The sequence below is a fragment of the Panthera tigris genome, chromosome A1, assembly GCF_018350195.1.
Source record: "Panthera tigris isolate Pti1 chromosome A1, P.tigris_Pti1_mat1.1, whole genome shotgun sequence".
Taxonomy (NCBI): domain Eukaryota; kingdom Metazoa; phylum Chordata; class Mammalia; order Carnivora; family Felidae; genus Panthera; species Panthera tigris.
The window spans coordinates 114,477,984-114,498,121 of NC_056660.1; the positions used below are offsets into that span (position 1 = coordinate 114,477,984).

The 20,138-nt window shown below is 37.9% G+C and overlaps 1 protein-coding gene across 3 annotated transcripts in view; it reads left to right on the forward strand.

Moving 5' to 3' along the window:
* The window catches only part of CTNNA1 (catenin alpha 1), a 176,781-nt gene that overhangs the window by 9,608 nt on the left and 147,035 nt on the right, over positions 1 to 20,138 (forward strand). The gene's annotated exons all lie outside the window — the stretch shown is intronic.

Consider the following 20,138-nt stretch of genomic DNA (forward strand, 5'->3'; position numbering starts at 1 on the left):
GAGCTTGCTTCGGATTTTGTGTCTTCTTCCTCTCTCTCTACCCCTCCCCTGGCTCTCACTCTCTCTCAAAAGTAAACATTAAAAAATTCAATAAAATTTGCTACCATTGATTAATGATATAGTTTAAATATTTATTTTGAGAGTGAGAATCCCAGGCAGGCTGTGTGCTGACAGGGGAGAGAGAGACTGATGTGGGCTCATTTGTGACCTGAGCTGAAATCAAGAGTTGGTCGCTCAACGGATTGAGCCACCCAAGTGCCCTTTTGTGTTTTTTTAGAGAGATAAAGAGAGATTGTGTGCACGTGTGTGTAAGAGAGCGAGCGTGGGGGAGGGCCAAGGGAGAGACAAAATCTCAAGCAGGCTCCATGCCAAGTGGGGAGCCCCATGCAGGACTCAATCTCAGAACCCTGAGCTAAAATCAAGAGTTGGGATGCTTAACTGACTGAGCCACCCATTTGTCCCTAAAATTTACTCTTACTTGTTTTAAGCCTACAGTTCTGTGATATTAATTACATTTATGTTGCAGTGCAACCTTACCACCATACATTTCTAGAAATCTTTTTATCTTGTAAAAGTAAAACAACTCCCCATTTTTATTAAACAACATTATGAACTCCCCATTTCTTTCTTACTCCAGTTTCTGGCAGCCACTATTCTACTTTGTCTCTTTGACTGCTCTTGGTACTTCATAAAAGAATCATGTAGCATTTGTCTTTATGTCTTGTTTTACTTATTAACTATTTACTTATTAACTAATTCACTTATTAACATATACTATGTCTGTATGTCTTGTTTTACTTATTAACATAATATCCTCAAGATTCATTCATGTGGTAGCATATGAAAATTTCCTTCCTTTTTAAGGCTGAATAATGTTTTATCATATGTATGTATATATACACACACCACATTATGCTTATTCATTCATTTCTTGATGAATGATTACTTCCATATTTTAGCTACTGTGAATGCTGCTATGAACATGAATGTACAAATATCTCTTGGAGACCCTGCTTTCACTTTTGGATATACCCAGAAGTGGAATTGCTGGATTATAGGGTACATTTATTTTTAATTTTTTGAGGAACTGTCAAACTTACCACTTTACATTCCTACCAGCAGTGCCCAAGGGCTCTAATTTCTCTATATCTTTGCCAATACTTGATATTTTCTTTTTTTCTTTTTTTTTATGGTAGCCATCTTAATGTATTTGAGGTGGTATTACATTGTAGTTTGTTTTTTTTTTTTTTATTTTTTAACGTTTATTTATTTTTGAGAGACAGAACATCAGCAAGGGAGGGGCAGAGAGAGAGGGAGACACAGAATCCAAACCAGGCTCCAGGCTCTGAGCTGTCAGCACAGAGCCTGAAGCAGGGCTCGAACTTAACAAACTGTGAGATCATGACTTGAGCCGAGGTCGGATGCTTAACCAAGCGACCCACACACCCTCATTGTAGTTTTGATTTGCGTTTCCTAATGATTGGTGATGTTGAATATCTTTCATGTGTTTTTTAGACGTCCCTATATCTCTGGAGAAATGTCTATTCAAATCCTTTGCACATCATTGGGTTGTTGTTTGGTTTTTAGTTTTAGGAGTTTTCTCTATTTTCTGAGTATTAATCCCTTATCACATATGACTTGAAAATACTTTCTTCCATTCTCTGGGTTGCCTTTTGATTCTGGTAATAGTATCCGTTGATACACAAAAGTTTTCATTTTGATGAAGTTCAATTTATCTATTTTTTTCTTTTGTTACCTGTGTCTTTGGTGCCATATACAGGAAGTCATTGCCAAATCCAGTGTCATGAAACTTTTACCCTGTGTTTTCTTGTAAGTTTTATGGTTTTAGCTCCTACATTTAGGTCTTTGATTCATTTTGAGTTTATTTTTCTTTATGATGTTAGGTAATGGTTCAACATCATTCATTTGCAGGTGGTTACGCAAGTTTACTCAAGACCATTTGTTGAAAAGACTGTCTTTTCCTCATTGACTGATTTTGACACCTTTGTCAAAAATCATTTGACAGTAAATGTCAAATTTGACTGTAAATGTCATTTCTTTCTGGACTGTCTGTTCTGTTCTGTTGGTCTATGTGTCTGTCTTTATGCCAGTACCACACTGTTTTGATTACTGTAGCTTTGTGTTAAGCTGATGTCAAAATAGCTCTTGAAGCTAACAATATTTTGTATTATTCTGTGGTTTAGTTGTATGTATATGCTGTTGTGAAAATCAAATGAATCCATTTAACTTTCCTGTGTTTTGATTGTTGAAGTGATTACACAATTGTTTGAGTTTGTTAAAACTCAAGGAATAGTATAACAGAGTGAATTTTAGTGCATATGAAAAGTGATACAATAGGTAAAAATAGGTTTTTTTCAAGTTTGATTACTTCCTCAGCCCAAATCATTTTTTCCTCATGAGTGACTGTGAAGCCACACCATTAAAAGTAAAAGTATTCTGGGGCGCCTGGGTGGCTTAGTCGGTTAAGCGTCCAACTTCGGCTCAGGTCATGATCTCACGGTCCGTGAGTTCGAGCCCTGCATCGGGCTCTCTGCTGACAGCTCAGAGCCTGGAGCCTGTTTCCGATTCTGTGTCTCCCTCTCTCTCTGACCCTCCCCCGTTCATGCTCTGTCTCTCTCTGTCTCAAAAATAAATAAACATTAAAAAAAAAAAAAAGTAAAAGTATTCAAGGGATTTTCATTATAATGTCCATGTTAGCAGATTTAAGTCTTTTTTTTTTTTTTTTAATGTTTACTAACTTTGAGAGAAAGAGAGAGCATGTGTGTGAGTATGAGTGGGGGAGGGACAGAGAGTGAGGGAGAGAGAGAATCCCAAGCAGGCTCCCCACAATTCTGTCAGTGCAGAGACAGGACTTGACATGCTCAATCTCAGGAACTGTGAGAGATCATGACCTGAGCCGAAATTATGAGTCAGAAACTCATGAGTCAGATGCTCCAGGTGCCCCTGGAGGATTTAAGTCATATTAGTACCTTCTATTTTCTTTTAAGAAAAAAAGTTAAATACATCAGGCATCTGTGAGCACTTCATGGAACAACAGTTCCTAAAATTTGCCCAGATTGTGAGTGTGCTAGCTTCCAGACCTTAAGGGTGTTTGTACAGTGTGTTGATCAGCTCAGCCCCTCACATGGTGGGCTGGCTTGAACGTGCTGAACAGTGTGGGGAAGTGGACAGTCTGGCTTGACTTGCCCTGTCTCATGCTGTTTGCTCACTTGCAAGAGCACTATACTAAATTTATGTGTTATTGAAAGTTCAAAAAGTGCAGAAATAACCATGCTTCAAAATAAAACTTCAACATTGCTCTTTCTCTGTTGGAGCTGCTAAATGTTCATTATTTTCTTCTTTAGTTTTTTTCATAGCTATCAAACTTCTCTATGTGACAGTGTGCCCCTAGCCCCATTTCTAATGGAGCTTGAAATTAACATGATTTCTGTTTACTTGTTGATGGACTGTCATCTATCAACCCCAGTTTTTGATAGTGATTTAATTTGTGCTTTTTCAGTGGCTCAAGTTTGGAGTAATGCATATAATGTAAATATGATTTGAAAGGCAACTTTGAGTGTTCCTTAAAAAAAATTTTTTTTTTAATGTTTATTTATTTTTGAGAGAGACAGAGACAGAATGCGAGTCGGTTAGGGGCAGAGAGAGAGGGAGACACAATCCGAAGCAGACTCCAGGCTCCAAGCCGTCAGCACAGAGCCTGACCTGGGGCTCGAACTCACGTGCTGTGAAATCATGACCTGAGCAGCAGTCGGCTGCTGAACTGACTGAGCCACCCAGGCGCCCCTTGAGTGTTATTTTAAATGTTTGTAATATAGATTGGTCATTTGGAACAAGTATTACATGAATAGTGTGATTTGCTTTAAAAACATTTTTTTTAATTTGAATTTGTTTTTTTAATGTTTATTTATGTATTTTGAGAGGAAGAAGAGAGAGAGAGCGGGCTCACAAGCAGGGGAAGGGCAGAGAGGGAGAGGTGGAATACCAAGCAGGCTCTGTCAGCACAGAGCCCGATGTGCTGTCACAAACTGAGATCATGACCTGAGCCAGGATCCAGAGTTGGATGCTTGGTGCTCCTGGGTGGCTCAGTTGGTTAAGAGTCTGACTTTTGATCTTGGCCCAGGTCATGATCTCATGGTTCTTCGTGGGTTTGAGCCCTGTGTCTTTGCTGACAAGTGCAGAGCCCACTTGGAATTTTCTCTCCTTCTCTCCGCCTCTACCCTACTCGTGCTTGTTCTCTCTCTCTCTCTCTCCAAAATAAATAAATAAACTTGGAAAAATTAAAAAAAAAAAAAAAAAGATGCTTAACCGGCTGAGCTGCCCAGGTGCCCTGGGTTTTAAAATTTGTTGTCAGCTGGGGGCGCCTGGGTGGCTCACTGGGTTAAGCATTGGACTCTTGATTTGGGTTCAGGTCATGATCTCATGGTACTTGGAATACAGCTCCAAGTCAGGCTCCATGCTGACAGAGCAGAGCCTGCTTGGAATTCTCTCTGCCTCTTTATCTCTGTCTTTCTTTCTCTCTGTCCCTCCCCCTCCCCCTTGCACTCTCACTCTGTCTCAAGAATAAAGTAAATATACTTAAAAATTTTTGTCGTCTGTCCCATGTTCCAATTATAGTAGAAGAGCAGGAATTACACTGTGGAAGTTGTTATAATTTTAAGCTGTAAAGTTTTTTTAAAAGAGACTTCCAGGGCTTTAGAGAAGAAACAAACTATCATTTGCCTTAAAATATTGTAATGAATAATTTATTATTATTTTAAAAAAATATTTATTTTGAGAGCGCGTGTGTGGGTGCATGCAAGCAGGGGAGGAGCAGAGAGAGGAAAGAGAATCCCAAGCACGCTCCTCCATTTACTGACTGAGCCACCCAGGTGCCCCTGTAATGAATAATTTGATCCAGTTTAATCTCAGTGTTAAATAACTGGTCTTATTCCTTAATTGCTGATTTAAAGACTAGTTCTATCCTGGATTGCTTAATTTTGGCTATTGCATTTCATTGTATTGAGCTGTGGATTTCCCTCATTTTCTTATTCTGAGATTTCATTATTAAATATTGTCATAAATAAGTGGACCATCATTTACATTTTCAAAATGTTTTATTGTATCATTTTTGTTTTGTTTTGTTTTTGTTAATATTTGACATGAATTGAAGATGTGAATTGGAAGCCTGTTTAATTATTAGGTTACATAATCCTCTACTGGTTTATTAACCAGGTATAACTGCAGACTGTTCTGAAAACTGAAAGTGCTATCATAACTCAGGAAATGCATTCAGTGTGGCCCATTTCAAGTGACATGAAGGATAGGAGCCTTTGCTAATAGTCTGTTTACCCTGTGCAGCTCTGATACATGCTTTTCTTTGCAAGCAAAGATGCATTGTTAACTATTCTCTCATGGTATGATGAATATTTCATTATGTTAAATATTTCAATATTAATCTAGACTCTTAATCATGGTTTGTGAAAAATGATAGTGCAGTGAATAAGGCAGAAGCTGAAAGGGTAAGTCAGTGTTCATGGGGTTTTCTGTTTGTGGGGATCTCTGAATTGGTAAAGGTTTCTTACAGTCATCTTTTATCATTTTCTTGCTTCCTTGGACCTAAGGGTCATCATATTCTTAGAAAAGCTGTAGTCTGACTTTGAAGTGTATCTTTAGAAACCTGTCATTTTGCAGAGAAGTGGCTAAGTGAAATGTGAGCTTGATCTCTTGGGAGGAGGAGGGAAAACCAGGGAAATGGCAATACTTGAGAGAAATTTAAGCTTCTTTGGGGTCATTAAGACCAGTGAAAGACATAATGTTTTCTAGGTATCTTTATTGAGTCAGGGTCAGAGGCAGCATTTAGTTTGCTTTATCTCTACTTCAGTGGGAAGGGTTCAATTAAATACAATAAGTCTGCCTTTCAAAGCACATGCTGGGAGATGTTAAGAATGTGTAAGTCACCTTTGCTAACCTCAAGAAGTTTACAAACTAATGGGATTATTAGTCTTGCTATATCAGTCTATACTTACTTTTGCTAATCTGTAAGAAGAGACATTTCTTATTTCTTTCCACAAGTGCTAATGTTGCTAAATGAAACCTAAAACAGTCAAGGCTGGTATTAATCATTTATAGATTGTTACTAGGTGAAAGTTATCATGCTCAAAAAAGCCATGGTCCCTGTGTTCAAAGGGGAGTTCCCAGTTTCCTGGGAGACAGATGCACTGACAGTGCTGTGTGGCAAGTACTATAATAGAGATACTTGTGAAGTGCTGGGGGAACCCAGAAAAGAGGCAACAGCTCTTTCTGTGGGAGCAGAGGACATTTGTGTGAGTCTTGAAGGAAGATGGAAAAGTCTGGAAAGATGCTTTGGGCAGAGGAAAGGGCTTTTATAAAGGCCTGAAGACATATATGTGCATTGGAGAAGAATTTCATGGAGTGGATGTAGGTGACTAGTCTGTTAGGCTAGTTGCAGTCAGGTTTGTAGACAGGAGTTTGGGTTTCACCCTGTTTGTGGTGGGGAAGTAGTCCCTTAGCCTTTGAGGAGTGGATTCTATGATAATGATAAATTAGGCTGTCTGGATAATGATTGGAAATGAGAAGACTTCTAGATATTTTAAACCAGAATGTAGGCCAGAGCCCAGAGATAGGAAGGGTTAGTAGAGTCAGGTATTTACTGATGTACAGAGGAGGGGTAGGGAAGAGGATGAGAGGCCTAGAGTCTCCTTCTAGGGTAGCTGGTTGGGTGCATCTTTGGTCAGCAGAAATGGAGAAAGCCAAAGAGGGAGAAGATTTGGAGGAAAAAGCTTGGCTTATGGCCTATGGAGTTTGAATAACTTAGCTCTTCAGTTGCTTGTTGGGAAAAGTCCTTTAGATTGGGGAAATGCTGTTCTGGCCACTTCTGACATTCACTGTGGTAGCTGTGAAAAGGTGGAGTTTGCTTCTTTGTTTTTTGGAGGGTGGATGGGTAGAGGGGTTGGTTTTAGGGTTTCTTAAGTAGTATTATAAACTATAAGAATAGAATGGGTCCAGTGTATTTAAAAAATATATATGTGTATATATTAAATAAATATATATAATTAAAAAATATATATTTTAAATATGTTTAAGTAATCTCTACACCCAGTGTGGGGCTTGAACTCAAAACCCTGAGATCAAGAATCAACGTGCTCTTCTGACTGAGCCAGCCAGGTGCCCAGGGCCCAAAGTATTTTTAAATTGGGAAAGATAAAGACCAAACCTCTAATGCCTTTGATTTCTTTGCTTATCTTCAAACCTTATTTTTTGTCATTTAAATATTTATCTTCTATTTTTCACTCATGTTTGTTCTTGGAAGTCATCAAGGTTCTTTGTTGCCCTTGTCTCCTCTTATAGCCTGAAACAGTATCCTTCCCCTCCTCTCCTACAAGAGATCCTCAGTGAGGACTCCCTGACCTTTTGGGGACTCCCTCCTGGATATTCCTCTTGTATACTGATGTATTATAACTATTTTCTGTTGTATTGTAACTGTTTTCCTGTCTAGACTGAGCTCTTTCCCCCACCTTTTTTTTTTTTTTTTTTGAAAATCTTCAAATGTATAGAAAAGTTGAAAGTAATAGAGTGAGCACTTGATTCATCAATTCACTTAGATTCACCAGTTGTTAACATTTTTCATGTTTGCTCAGTTGCTTTATATAAGCTTTTTTTGAGGCATTTGATAGTGAACTGTTGATACCAGGGAACTTCACCCTTAAATTCTTCAGCATATAATTCCTAAGAATAAGACACTGCCTTTACCTAACTACAGTATCACATGAGAAATTCTATGTCACAGGAGAAATTTTACATTGATATAGTAACATAATTCCATTTAAAGAGAGGTCCAAAAATCTTGTTGGTTCTCCCTGGGAACTTAGGAACTTGTGAGAAATGCAGACTCTTACATCCTACCCTAGACCTACTAAATCACAATTTGCCTTTTAGTAAGATTCCCAGAAGTACTTACTGATCTCATGGTATAGTCCATAGTCCTGTTAAATTCAAACCGTTGTCCCAGTGATGTTTTTTATAGTTTTTTTTTTGTTTTTTTGTTTTTTTTTTTTTTTTTTAATGCAGGAATCAATAAAAGATCACATAGTGCATTTAGTTGTCATGTCTCTGTAAAGTATTTCTGTCTCCCTCGTCAAATTGGCACTTTGGAAGAGTTTAGGCCCATTTTGTAGATGCTCTACGGTTTGGATTGGTCTGATTGTTTTAATTTTTGGCAGTACTATGTATATGATGATGTATCTTTCTGAGGGCATCACAACAATTGTCACATTGTTCTGGTGGTGATGCCAAGTTTAAACACGTGATTAATTAGCATCTGCCAGATTTCTCCCTTGTAAAGATACCTATTTCCTTTTGTACTGTTGGGGAGGAAGAATTTCCTTTACCCTTAAGATCCTTCTAGCTGGACTAAGAACCAAATAGACATTAGAGTGATTAATAGGAGAAAATCGAATTTAATAATGCACGTAAGGTGGGGCACCTGAGTGGCTCAGTTGGAAGACCATGCAACTCTTGATACCGGGTTTGTGAGTTCAAGCCCCATGTTGGGTGTAGAGATTACTTAAAAATAATAAAAAAAAAAAAGTGTATGCAAGGGGAATCTAAGCAAACATGGAAATTCCAGACAGGCAACAAAATGCTTGTATGAGCTAAGGAGAAAGATAGGGGCCTAAGGATATGAAGGAGAGAAAGACCATTAGAAGGAAGGTGAAAGGAGACATTTGGAAAACAAAGGTTGCCCTATTAGTAGATAATTTTCTTAGGTAAAGATAATTTGTTAATAGCTGTCTTCCTAATACAAGCAGGCAGTTGAGGGGGAGGTAGAGAGCTTTTACTGAATCTGCTGGGTTTTGATTGCTTTTAATTCAAAATGTTCATGCCAAAGCGGCCCATTTGGAGGAGGCCTGCCCCTGGTCCTCACAGTACTTAATAATTAATTGCTGTGATGATCTGATAGGGAATTCTTTAAGAAAAAAAAATTTTTAATGTTTATTTATTTTTGAGGGAGAGAGAACAAGCAGGAGAGGGGCAGAGAGAAAGGAAGACATAGGATCCGAAGCGGGTTCTGTGCTGACAGCAGAGAGCCTGATGTGGGCTCAGACTCACAAACCTTGAGATCATGACCTGAGCTGAGTTGGCCACTTAACTGACTGAGCCACCCAGGTGCCCCTTTTTAATTGTTTTTTTTTTTTTTTAATGTTTATTTATTTTTGAGAGAGAGGGAGACACATGGAACGTGAGCAGGGGAGGGGCAGAGAGAGAGGGAGACAGAATTTGAAGCAGGCTCAAGGCTCTGAGCTAGCAGCACAGAGCTGAACATGGGGACCAAACTCAAAAACCCTGAGATCATGACCTGAACCAAAGTCAGAAGCTTAACCAACTGAGCCACCCAGGTGCCCCTAAGAGGGATTTCTAATTAGTCTTTTTGTCCCTTGCATGTAGCAGGATCCTAGGATGTGGTAGATGGTCAGTGAATGGCAAAATAGATTATCACTAATGACAAAATTAGTTTCACCAGTATTAGAGACAATTCTTATTTTCACATTCAGTCTGGGTAACTTCCTAGACTCATTCCAAGTTCAGGCATCTTTTCTCCTGGCTCTCCAAGAGTACAGTCCTCTTCCTGTGGGCTTCTCCTCAGCTGTGTGAAAAATTTCTCTGCCTTTTAGTCTCATTGTTCTAAAACAAAAACCTCTTTTCCCTTTTGTCTCTCATTTCTTTTGTGTGAGTCCAGATGCTGGTTTCATCTTACTTGCTTTTTTGACCAGAGTCATTCCAGTTTCTTATGGAAACAGGGACTTCCTGTGCGTCTACAATCAGTTGTCTGTTACAGTGACTTAGTGCAGCTTTCTGAGGAACACTCTTCTGTTGTTCATGGTCTCAGCCATATGGGGTAGAAGGTGAATACAGGAATAGAGATATTCAGTTCATACTGTATAAACACTCACTTCAGCAGCTTTGGAGCTTTTTGTTTTTTCCTTCCCTTGATCTTATGTGTTTTCTTGTTGTGTGTTGCAGACACATAGGCCTTCTCTTTCTCTAAGTCCCGGGAGATGTACTTTGTTACCTCAGCCTGAACGCTTTTCCCCCAGAAACTTACTTGCTTGACTCTTCCCTTGACTTTCAAATTTAATTTAAAAAGTTATCAAGATAGAAAGGTCCTTGAAGGACCCCATCTAATTCCATTACCATTGTCCTGGTTAATTTTCTTCCTAACGCTAATATAGTCTAGTTTACTTATTTATCCTATTACTATACTGTTGTTTCATGAAGGCAGGGTTTTTTGGTTTTGTACCATGCTGTTAGGAATAGTGCATACATGGAGAAAGCACTCAAATATGTGCTGTTGGAGTTGCTGAATGGTTGACTGAATATTGTTTCTTTAGTTTTACCTTTTGTCCTTTGCTTAGTGCTTTTGCTAATCATTGTGTTTCCTGATGATTGTGGAATGACAGTGTTTTCATTCAGCTGTTCTTGTGTTTCCTTACTGTTTTTGGTGCTCTCAAGAAAACAAGAAAAGGAACATAATAAGTGATTAAAAGTTTTATTACAAAAATAATTATAATTTTTATAAAATAATCATTATCATCACAATCGTTAAAAATTAATAAATATCTAGCCAAGTGTCCTTTTTCTCATAGATTTGTATACCTGAAAGGAAAGGGACAGCTTCTACTATGTGCCATATAAGTGCCTGATATAAAATGTATTTGGGTATGATGATCACATAGAAGTCATTGTTTAATGTAATGCAGTAGATGGGAGACTTTTTACTCTTTTTTTTTAATTAAAAAAAATTTTTTTTTAACTTTTATTTTTGAGAGAGCGAGTGAGCATGCACGCAGGGGAGGGGCAGAGAGAGAGACACACACACACACAGAATCCGAAGCAGACTCTAGGCTCTGAGCTGTCAGCACAGAGCCCCCCACCTGGGGCTTGACCTCACAGACCATGAGATCATGACCTGAGCTGAAGTCGGATGTCCCACCGACTGAGCCACCCAGGCACCCTGGGAGACTTTTTACTCTGATGATGTTTTGGCTCTTATTTATTTATTTATTTAGCTATTTAGTCATTAATTTATTCATTTATGAGAGAGAGACAAAGTGAGCAGGGGAGAGGCAGAGAGAGAGAGAGGATCCCAAAGCAGGCTCTGCACCATCAGCAGTGCAGAGCCCCTTGAGGGGCTTGAACTCACCATGAAATCTTGACCTGAGCTGAAATCAAGAGTTGCTTGCTTAACTGACTGAGCCAGGCAGTTATTTCTTTATTTTATTTATTTATTTATCTATTTATTTATTTATTTATTTATTTATTTAATAAAGTTTATTTACTTAGCTGAAACCAAGACTTGGGATGCTTAACCCACTGAGCCACTAAGGCACCCCTGTGTTTTCATACCTTTTATTTTCTTATCCCTTCTTCTTCCTTCTGCCTCTATTCCCAACCTGTTTACATTTTAGAAGAAAGTGACAGGCTTGGTGGGAGGGAATTTAGTAAAATTGGCATATGTCAGAGTGAGTCTTAATTATAAGGGTTACCTTGTAGGGTTTTTTGTGTTTTTTTTTTTTTTTTGACAGTTACTGGAAGATTGGAGAGTTGAGATTCCAACATCGTGTTAACTCTGTTTAATGCAGATGCAACTTGGCTTCCCTGTTACTGCATTGAGGAATCCACAATCCTATATCTTGTGCAATGTGACAGTTAACCATTACTGTGGGTACTTTTAATTTTAAAATTTCCTGATTTGCATTTAAATGAATCATCCTAACATTGCATCAACTTAACCTTGCTGGTAAAAAAAAAAATGGCATGGAGTAGCATGGTAAGGATATTCTAAAGCCTTGGATTGGACAGGTTTTAAGAATGATGTGGCCATTCTGTTGTAAATGAACATTTAATGTATTTAGAGAAGGTATGTAAGCTCTTCTCACCAATGAGGCAGTTTGCCAACAATCAGCCTCCTTGGTTCTGATGGAACTATCCTTTTATTTTCTGCTTATTGCTTCTCCATTCCTCTTTCTATCGTAAAGATTGCTAGTCATATGCCTACATCTCTACCCCTTTCTGAATTTATAGTGAACTTTTGTGTAATAGCCAGGATTGCTATTTATAAGGTAATGAAGACTGAATAACTACAGTTTAACTTTTTATTTAGTTCCACTAAGCATGATCCCTCCTGGAAAAACCTAAAGTTGCTGTAATTCATTAAGGTTGGCTAGCTCTAGTAGGTTTTGTAATAGATCTTGTGAAGGAGTGCTCTGTAAGCTAATTGGAAAACTAGAAACTGCCAACAGTTTAAAAGTTATTTGTTTAGCTACTCTAAATAATACCATTAGTTGTAGAGAAGCAGAAGATATGACAAAGATTAAGGCAGGAGCTTTGTTTTGGTAGGCTTGTAAATATTTTAAAATCAGTTTGCATAAATTCATTTCAACTAATACTGTGTCTGCTCTGCATAAAGCAGCTTGCCAGCAACTTAGGAGATATAAAGAAGCATAAGCATAGTTATCATCCTTAAACTTAAAATATAGCTAGGAAAGCCATAGGTTAAACTTGGGAAAAATTAATTACATTTAATAAAATAATTCACAAGCTGTTGAGAGAATGCAAATGAAACAAATACTAGAATTTCAGTGCTGGAAGGACTTGGAGCCTGGGATTCAACCCCCTTTATTTTATAGGTGAGAAAACTGAGGAGCCAGTAAGGTAACTGGACTTGCCCAAGTCAGAGAGTAAGTTAGTGACAAAGCTAGTACCAGAAGCCATGTTCTTTCCAGAGAACATAGTCTCATTAGATTTAAATGCTCTACTTGTACTTTCTGAAATCCTTTTTGGGTTGGGGTCACCAGAAGCATAACTTGGCTCTGTAGTATAGTTTAATAATGTTCGGCATCACTTTTGGCAGGGTCTTTGATTAAAGGTGCTGCACAAGGCACTCTGCTTCCATCATGGTTATTGAAAGACTTGAAAACACCCTGAATGGATTCTCAATTTTCTTTTTTTTTTTTTTAATTTTTTTTTTAACGTTTATTTATTTTTGAGACAGAGACAGAGCATGAACGGGGGAGGGTCAGAGAGAGGGGGACACAGAATCTGAAACAGGCTCCAGGCTCTGAGCTGTCAACACAGAGCCTGACGCGGGGCTCGAACCCACGGACCGCGAGATCGTGACCTGAGCCGAAGTCGGCCGCTTAACCGACTGAGCCACCCAGGCACCCCTGGATTCTCAATTTTCAAGTGTCAGTATATTTCAAGTTTTTCAACGTGAGTGAGTGATTGAGTCCTTTACGTTAACACTTCTAGCAGCCAGAGTCTGGTGAATTTTTATTGGGAGGTTGGAGACCTCCTCAGAGACATTACTTAATAGAAAGTGGAGTTCTGGAATATAGAACTGGAAGGGACTTCAGGGGAGAATCTTGTTCACTGTTTGCAAAGTCTGGACCAACAGAGCAAGCATACTACTAAGACATGTTTGTCTCACACTGTGGCAAAATATTTTTGAGTGAGTTGCTGACACTAGTGAGACTTCACATAAATATGTGCATCTCTGGGTCTTTTGAAAAAATTCGTATGATCTGCCAACCCTACATCTGCGTGATAAAGAGTGCCTGGATTTACCTCTCCTGGCTTCTACTGGTGGTCTCCTGGAGAGGTCAGGTATCTTTTGCAATTTATTATTGTGCTTATACTCTACCTTTTTTTCAAGTTAAGAAGAAAGTGGAATTATTTTGTATCCCAAAGTATCAAAATTAGAAACAGAAAAGACCAAGAGGGCTTTTTTTTTTTTTGAGAATGTTTTTATTACTAACGAGTGTGCAGATTTTTGGGGTACTCTTGTTTTTTCTCTAAGCTAAAGCTAGCTCTTTTCATGTGTCAGAGAAGCCTTTGTGTGTGTGTGTGTGTGTGTGTGTGTGTTTTGTCCTGACTTGGTCGGTCTGAACTTCACAGGTTTACCTTGGGCAGCTTCCTCTTTGTGGTTTCTCTGGAACAGCCTTCCTTCTCTTTGGCAACTTCCTGGTGGCCTGAGACCCTCTTTCTCAGCTCAGGGCTCTCATTTTCGTCCCCTCTTTTGCTCATGAAGGCCCGAGTTGTGGATTCTAAAGCTTTAGGAGTGCATTTGTGCTGTTTGGACCTTGATTTGCTGGTTTTCAAAAGTTAACCAAGTCCTCAGGCCTAGTGGCTTTCCCCAGTAGGGGTTTGACTAATTGCCCTTCCCTGGGTGCCTTCTTTTCAAGACTTTTTATTTCAAGAAAAAATGGAGGGGGTGCCTGGGTGACTCAGTCAGTTAAGTGTCCAACTTTGGCTCAGGTCATGATCTTGAGGTTCACCAGTTCAAGCCCCGCGCTGGGCTCTCTGCTGACAGCTCAGAAGCTCAGAGCCTGGAGCCTACTTTGGATTCTGTTTCTCCCTTTCTCTCTCCTTCTCCCCTGCTCTCTCTCAAAAATAAATAAACATTAAACAATTAAAATATATATAACGTTAAAAACAAAAAAATGGGGAAATTTTTTTGGGAAATTTTTTCTTTGGGAAAGTGAATTGTTATATTGTTGTACTTGTTTAATAATTAAAACACAAATGTGACCACCTGTCTACTTGAAAACTAGCTTCACTTAACTTACCTCTTGGCACCTTCCCTGTACTACCCTTACCCTTGAAAGGTTTTCTGTTTCATTTGTGTTGTTGCAGTGGCTGTGGAATGCTAGGATACAGGAATGCAGAGTCTACGGGGCAAATCATTCTTTCTGAAATGTCTTATCTGTGACATTTGATGACATTTGCTTTAGCTGTTGTCAGCCCTTTAGCAATCTAGAGCACTCCATCTCCTAAGGTTTACTGACTTGGGCTGATCAGTTTTGTGGGCAGATAACCTTTAAAAACCAAAGTGTAGGCCTGACATAAGTGTGTAGAGCAAATTTGCCCACTTGCATTGAAACAAATTTCCTGGAAACTGGCGTTCTGTGTTACCAGATTAAGCAAATCCAGATTCCTTCTGGCATCCAATCTCCAGTGATTCTAGGATGTTTTGATGCTTATATAAATCTGTGAAATGTTAGATGATGCTTGCATTAATGTTTTCAAAAATTTCTAAAATGTCTACCTGTTGTGCCTCAAGCATGCATTTATGGGAGAGGACACAAACATTTTTATATTAAAGTTGTCAAGAGTAGGCTTGTCACAGACAGGTGCAGTTCTGTCTTGTCCTGGTCATCATTTTAATGTATAGAATTTAGGTGTTGATGTTGCTTTCCATAGAGTCTAGAACTGCGCTGTTTGATGAGGTAGTCACTAGTGGTTGTTTGAATTAATTAAAATGAAATAAAATTAAATCAATTCCTCAGCCATAGTAGCCACATTTCAAGAGATCCTTCTCCCTCTTCTCTCTGTCTTCCTCTCTTATCCTCTCCTACTTCTCTCCTCTCCTCTTACCTCACCTTCTTCCCCTTCCCTTCCTCTCTACTCCTCCCTTCTCCCCTCTATTCCTACCCCTCCCTCTGTTTCCATCTCTTCTCCCTTCATTTCTCTCTTCCTTGTGTCTCCTCTTTCTTCTTTCTTCCTTCTTCCCATTCTCCCACTTTCCATTCCTCTCTATGTATGTAACTTACATTTAGTGTATTATATTTTTCTGAACCAAGTGAGATGAGAGTAAGTTGTAGACATCATGCCCATTATATGTGACAAGGACATAACTACAGTATAATTGATGAAAATATGAAAATTTGACACTGATACACTATTACCTAATTTAGAACTTATTCAGATTTTATCATTTGTCTCAATTTTTTTTTCCTTCAAGTACAGTTTCATTCCAGAGTTACTACATTTAGTTGTCATGTCTCTTTAGCCGCCTTTAACCTGGAAGAATTTCTCAGTCTTTGTTTTTTTCTGACCATGACATTTTTGAAGACTGTAGCCAATTAATTTGTAGAGTATCCCTCACTTTGAGTTTGATGTTTCCTCATGACAAGATTGGGGCTAGTTTTGCTAGGAAGGAAATAGCAAAGTAATGTGTCCTTCTTTAGTGCATTCTGTCAGGAGGTATGTGTTGTCAATTTGTCCTATTGGAGATGTTGATTTTGATCACTTGGTTAGGTGGTATCTGCCAGGTTTTTCCATTTTAAAGTTATTCTGTCCCTCTCCCCCTTTGTGATCAGTAAATAATCTGTTGGGAATTAGCATGAGACTATGTAAATATTCAATTTCTTAGAAAGCTTTCAGCCACTTGGCTTAGCATTCTCTGATGATTCTTCCCTGAATCAATTATTATTATGATGGTTTGTAAATGGTGATTTTTTTTCTGAATACATTATTTCTTCTACATTTATTAGTTTCTTATTGTATGGAAGAACTTTTCCTTCTCCTTTATTCATATTAACCTGGTCTCTCAGATTCTAATTTAGTGGATCATAATCTGTTTAATCTTCACAAAAAATCCTCTGAAGGTAATGATTGTCTTATTTTACAAATGAGGAAGGAAGTTCAAAGTGGTTAAGTGATGATCAAATATCTCTTGATGGTATTGTCCTTACATAAAGATGTAAAGATTACAAAATAAAGATCCTGCTTTTTTTAATTATAAAAGTAGCTTTTTTAAATGCCTGTATAATTTTATAGTATCAGAAAATACAGTTAAGCACAGAGAATGTTAAAACTACCCATTATCTCCAACTCTTAGAGATAACACCATTGTTAATATTTTGGTTTATATATCTAGATATTTCTATTCCTTTCTGCAGTTATACATTACATAGTTTTGAAATCTCTTTATCATCTTCAATCATATATATTTTGAACATTTTCTCATAAACTTCTGTAACATTTCCCCCATTTTTTTAGATGAGAAATTTCAGGTGTACAAAGATACATATATCTTATAAAATAATAATAAATAAAATAATAAATCTGAAAACACCTATCCTCTACTTGGTTTAATAGTTATGAGTGTCTTTTCATAATTCCTTGATCTCTCTATGTATATATTTTAACTTTTGCTGAACTATTTGAAAGTTGCAGACATCTTTATATTTCACCCCCTAAATATTGTAGCATGCATCTCCTAGAAAGTCAGTTTTCTACAGAGCTACAGTTTCATTATCATACCTGTGACATTGAGGAGTAATTCTGTAATAACATCTAATATTTAATAAGTGTTAAACATTTACCACTTTCCTTACAAATGTCTTAATAGCTGCTTGTTTCAAACTGTTGTCCAGACAGGATACATGTATTGCATGAGATTCTTATGTCTCTTGAATCTATTTGTCTAGAATAGTCTTCTCACCTTCTCCCTCCAAGTACTGACTTTCTGAAGAATTAAGGGCCTTTTATCTTATAAAATATGCTACATTCTGAATTCATTTGTTTTCTTATGGTGTTGCTTAATATGCTTCTGTATCCCCTAGAAACTTGTTTCTTATGAACTTGAAATAGGATAGATTAGGGTTTTTTAACCTGCAGTGCATTTGGATTGGAAAAATTTTGTCTTTGTTTTCACTATTAACAGGAATTTAACATTTCCTTCTGTTATTAATGTAGATAACAAACTACTTTTCATTTGAACCTGTAACTTTATCACCAGTAGGAATCTCAGTGCTTTTCATATCTGTAGTAATTATAACATGATACCATGAAAACAAGTGCATGTTCATTATTACTTTGAAGTAGTCATCAGACTTCTTGCCAGGTTTTATTTAATGTTAATAAAGAAGCACATATATTACTGTTTCATTCATTTGTTTGTAAAGTATCTTGATAACCAAATTTCAGTACGTATGTTTCCTTTGTAATCCTTTGAATTGTGTTTTAGGCATTTGAAAAAACATTCTAAGAAAGGGCCTTATAGTTGAACTACCTAATACAGAATCCAGTACTAGCTACAGGTGGGTCTTGAACAGGTGAAGTGTGTCTTGTTTGACTTTAAGTGTGCCCTGACTGTAAAACACATCCCATATTTGGCCACTTAGTACTTATGTAAATATAACTTAAAAAATACTGAATATATGCTGAAATATTTTTTGGATATGTTGTGTATAGTCACACATTTCTTTTTAGGCCCCCCCCCCCTTTTTTTTTTATTTTAGAGAGCGAGAGTGGGGGAGAGGGGCAGAGGGAGAGAGGGAGGAGAAGAGAGAGAGAAAATCCCAAGCAGGCTTCACATTCAGCACGGAGCCTGATGCGGGGCTCCATCCCACAACCCTGGGATCATGACTTGAGCTGAAATCAAGACTCGGCTGCTCAACTGACTGAGCCATCCAGGCACCCCTCTTTTTAGTCTTTTAATATTGTTACTAAAAAATTGAATATTACCAGGTGGCTTACATTGTTTTTCTATTGGATAACGTTGGTCTTTAGGTTTTACTAGACTGCCAGAAGGATTGATGGCATTGAAAAAGGTTTTGAGTTCCTACATAGAGGCTTCATTAGACTCTGGTTAAACATTTTTGCAGTAACACTGCAGCTCAGTCACACTGAGGCTCTTGAGAAACATTTAAAGCTTTTTTTTTTTTTTTTCCATCAAGAGTACTTAATAGGTAATACAGAGTACTTTAAACATCTTCATATTGGGAAGCATATAATATTAAGTGTTTCATTATCAACGATGCTAAGTTTAGTTATTTGTTTAAGAGGGTGCCCATTAGATCTCAAATTTGTAAAGGTATGTCTTGGCCCCTTGTAATTGGTAACCTGTTAAGTTATACTTTGGCACCTTACAAGTATCCTGTTCCCCCAGTAGCCTTTCACTTAATGGTGTTAATATCCATTGATAATCTTTGCCTGAATCAGTTACTACATTGGGGTTTGCAAAATGGTCATTTTCTAATTCTATTCTACCTTCATGGTAAAGAAATTCCCTCGCCACTGTCTTTTTCTTAAGAGGATCTTTATGGTCATAGGATATCTTTTTATGTACCTTCCTGCCTGCCTATCAGTCAGGCAGTTGTAGTCATTATATTTTTTGATACTCAACTTGTCAGAAATTTGCCAATGGAACCTTTGTTTCCTCTGTGTTTTGATAGGTGAGTCTTTGTACCCTTCTTTGCTTTCTGCAGAATAGGATAACTCAGAGCTGGAATAACTTCCCTCCCTGCTTTTTTTGGAGGAGTCTTGGTTCCCTTTAATGGAAAGTGGCATTTAATAGAAATAAAGACCTGAGCAGCGAGAACAGTGTTTTTGTTTTTTTCCCTCTAAATTTTGTAAACATTGTTTTTAAGAGTGGTACAGTATTGTGTGATCGGTTGTGTGCTTTATTCAGGGATCTCTTTGAAATTTGTACTTTATTATGATTGTATGCAGTGCTGTTGTGAACATCATTGTATCCAGCTTTTTCCATGCACCTTAATTTTTTCTTTAGAATAAAATTCGGGAAATGGAATTTCTGGATCATAAAACACCCTCTTCTAGGGTTTTAAATATCTATCAAGTTGGTTGTCTGAAAGTTTGTATTTGTGTTTACCTCGGTTATGTACCTCACCTTTTTTCCTTTTGTCTTTAAGGCACTACTTAAAAAAATTTTTTTTAACATTTATTCATTTTTTGAGAGACAGACAGAACGTGAGGGGAGGGGCAGAGAGAGGAAGTCACAGAATCCAAAGCAAGCTCCAGGCTCTGAACTGACATCACAGAGCCTGACATGAGGCTCAAACCCACAGACCACAAGATCATGACATGAGCTGAAGTCGGACGCTCAACTGACTGAGCCACCCAGGCGTCCTTTAAGTCACTACTTATACAAGCAGTCACTAACTGTTGGGTGTTTTCATTGAAGTCTTCCCCTAGACTTAAAGCCTCTAATGGAAGTTTACCTTGACACTGATACATTGATATTTGACTAAGTGCGACTCGAAATTTCTTCTGGCTATGAGTGATAATAGCTGTAGGTGCAGAGGGCAGCAGACTTAAGCATTATGTTTTAATAGAGTAAGACAAGATGTTCTCTAAGAATCCATCAAAAAATGAAGGAGTTATACCTTTTAGGTAATACTGCACTAGAAGTGTTATGGAGTATGAAAAATCAGAATCAGGCCTTCATTCACTTTAGCTTTTCATCCTGCTTCTAAGTTGTTATGGAAAGACTAGAAATAGACCTGGCTTGGTGCCAGAGAAGCCCAAAAGGA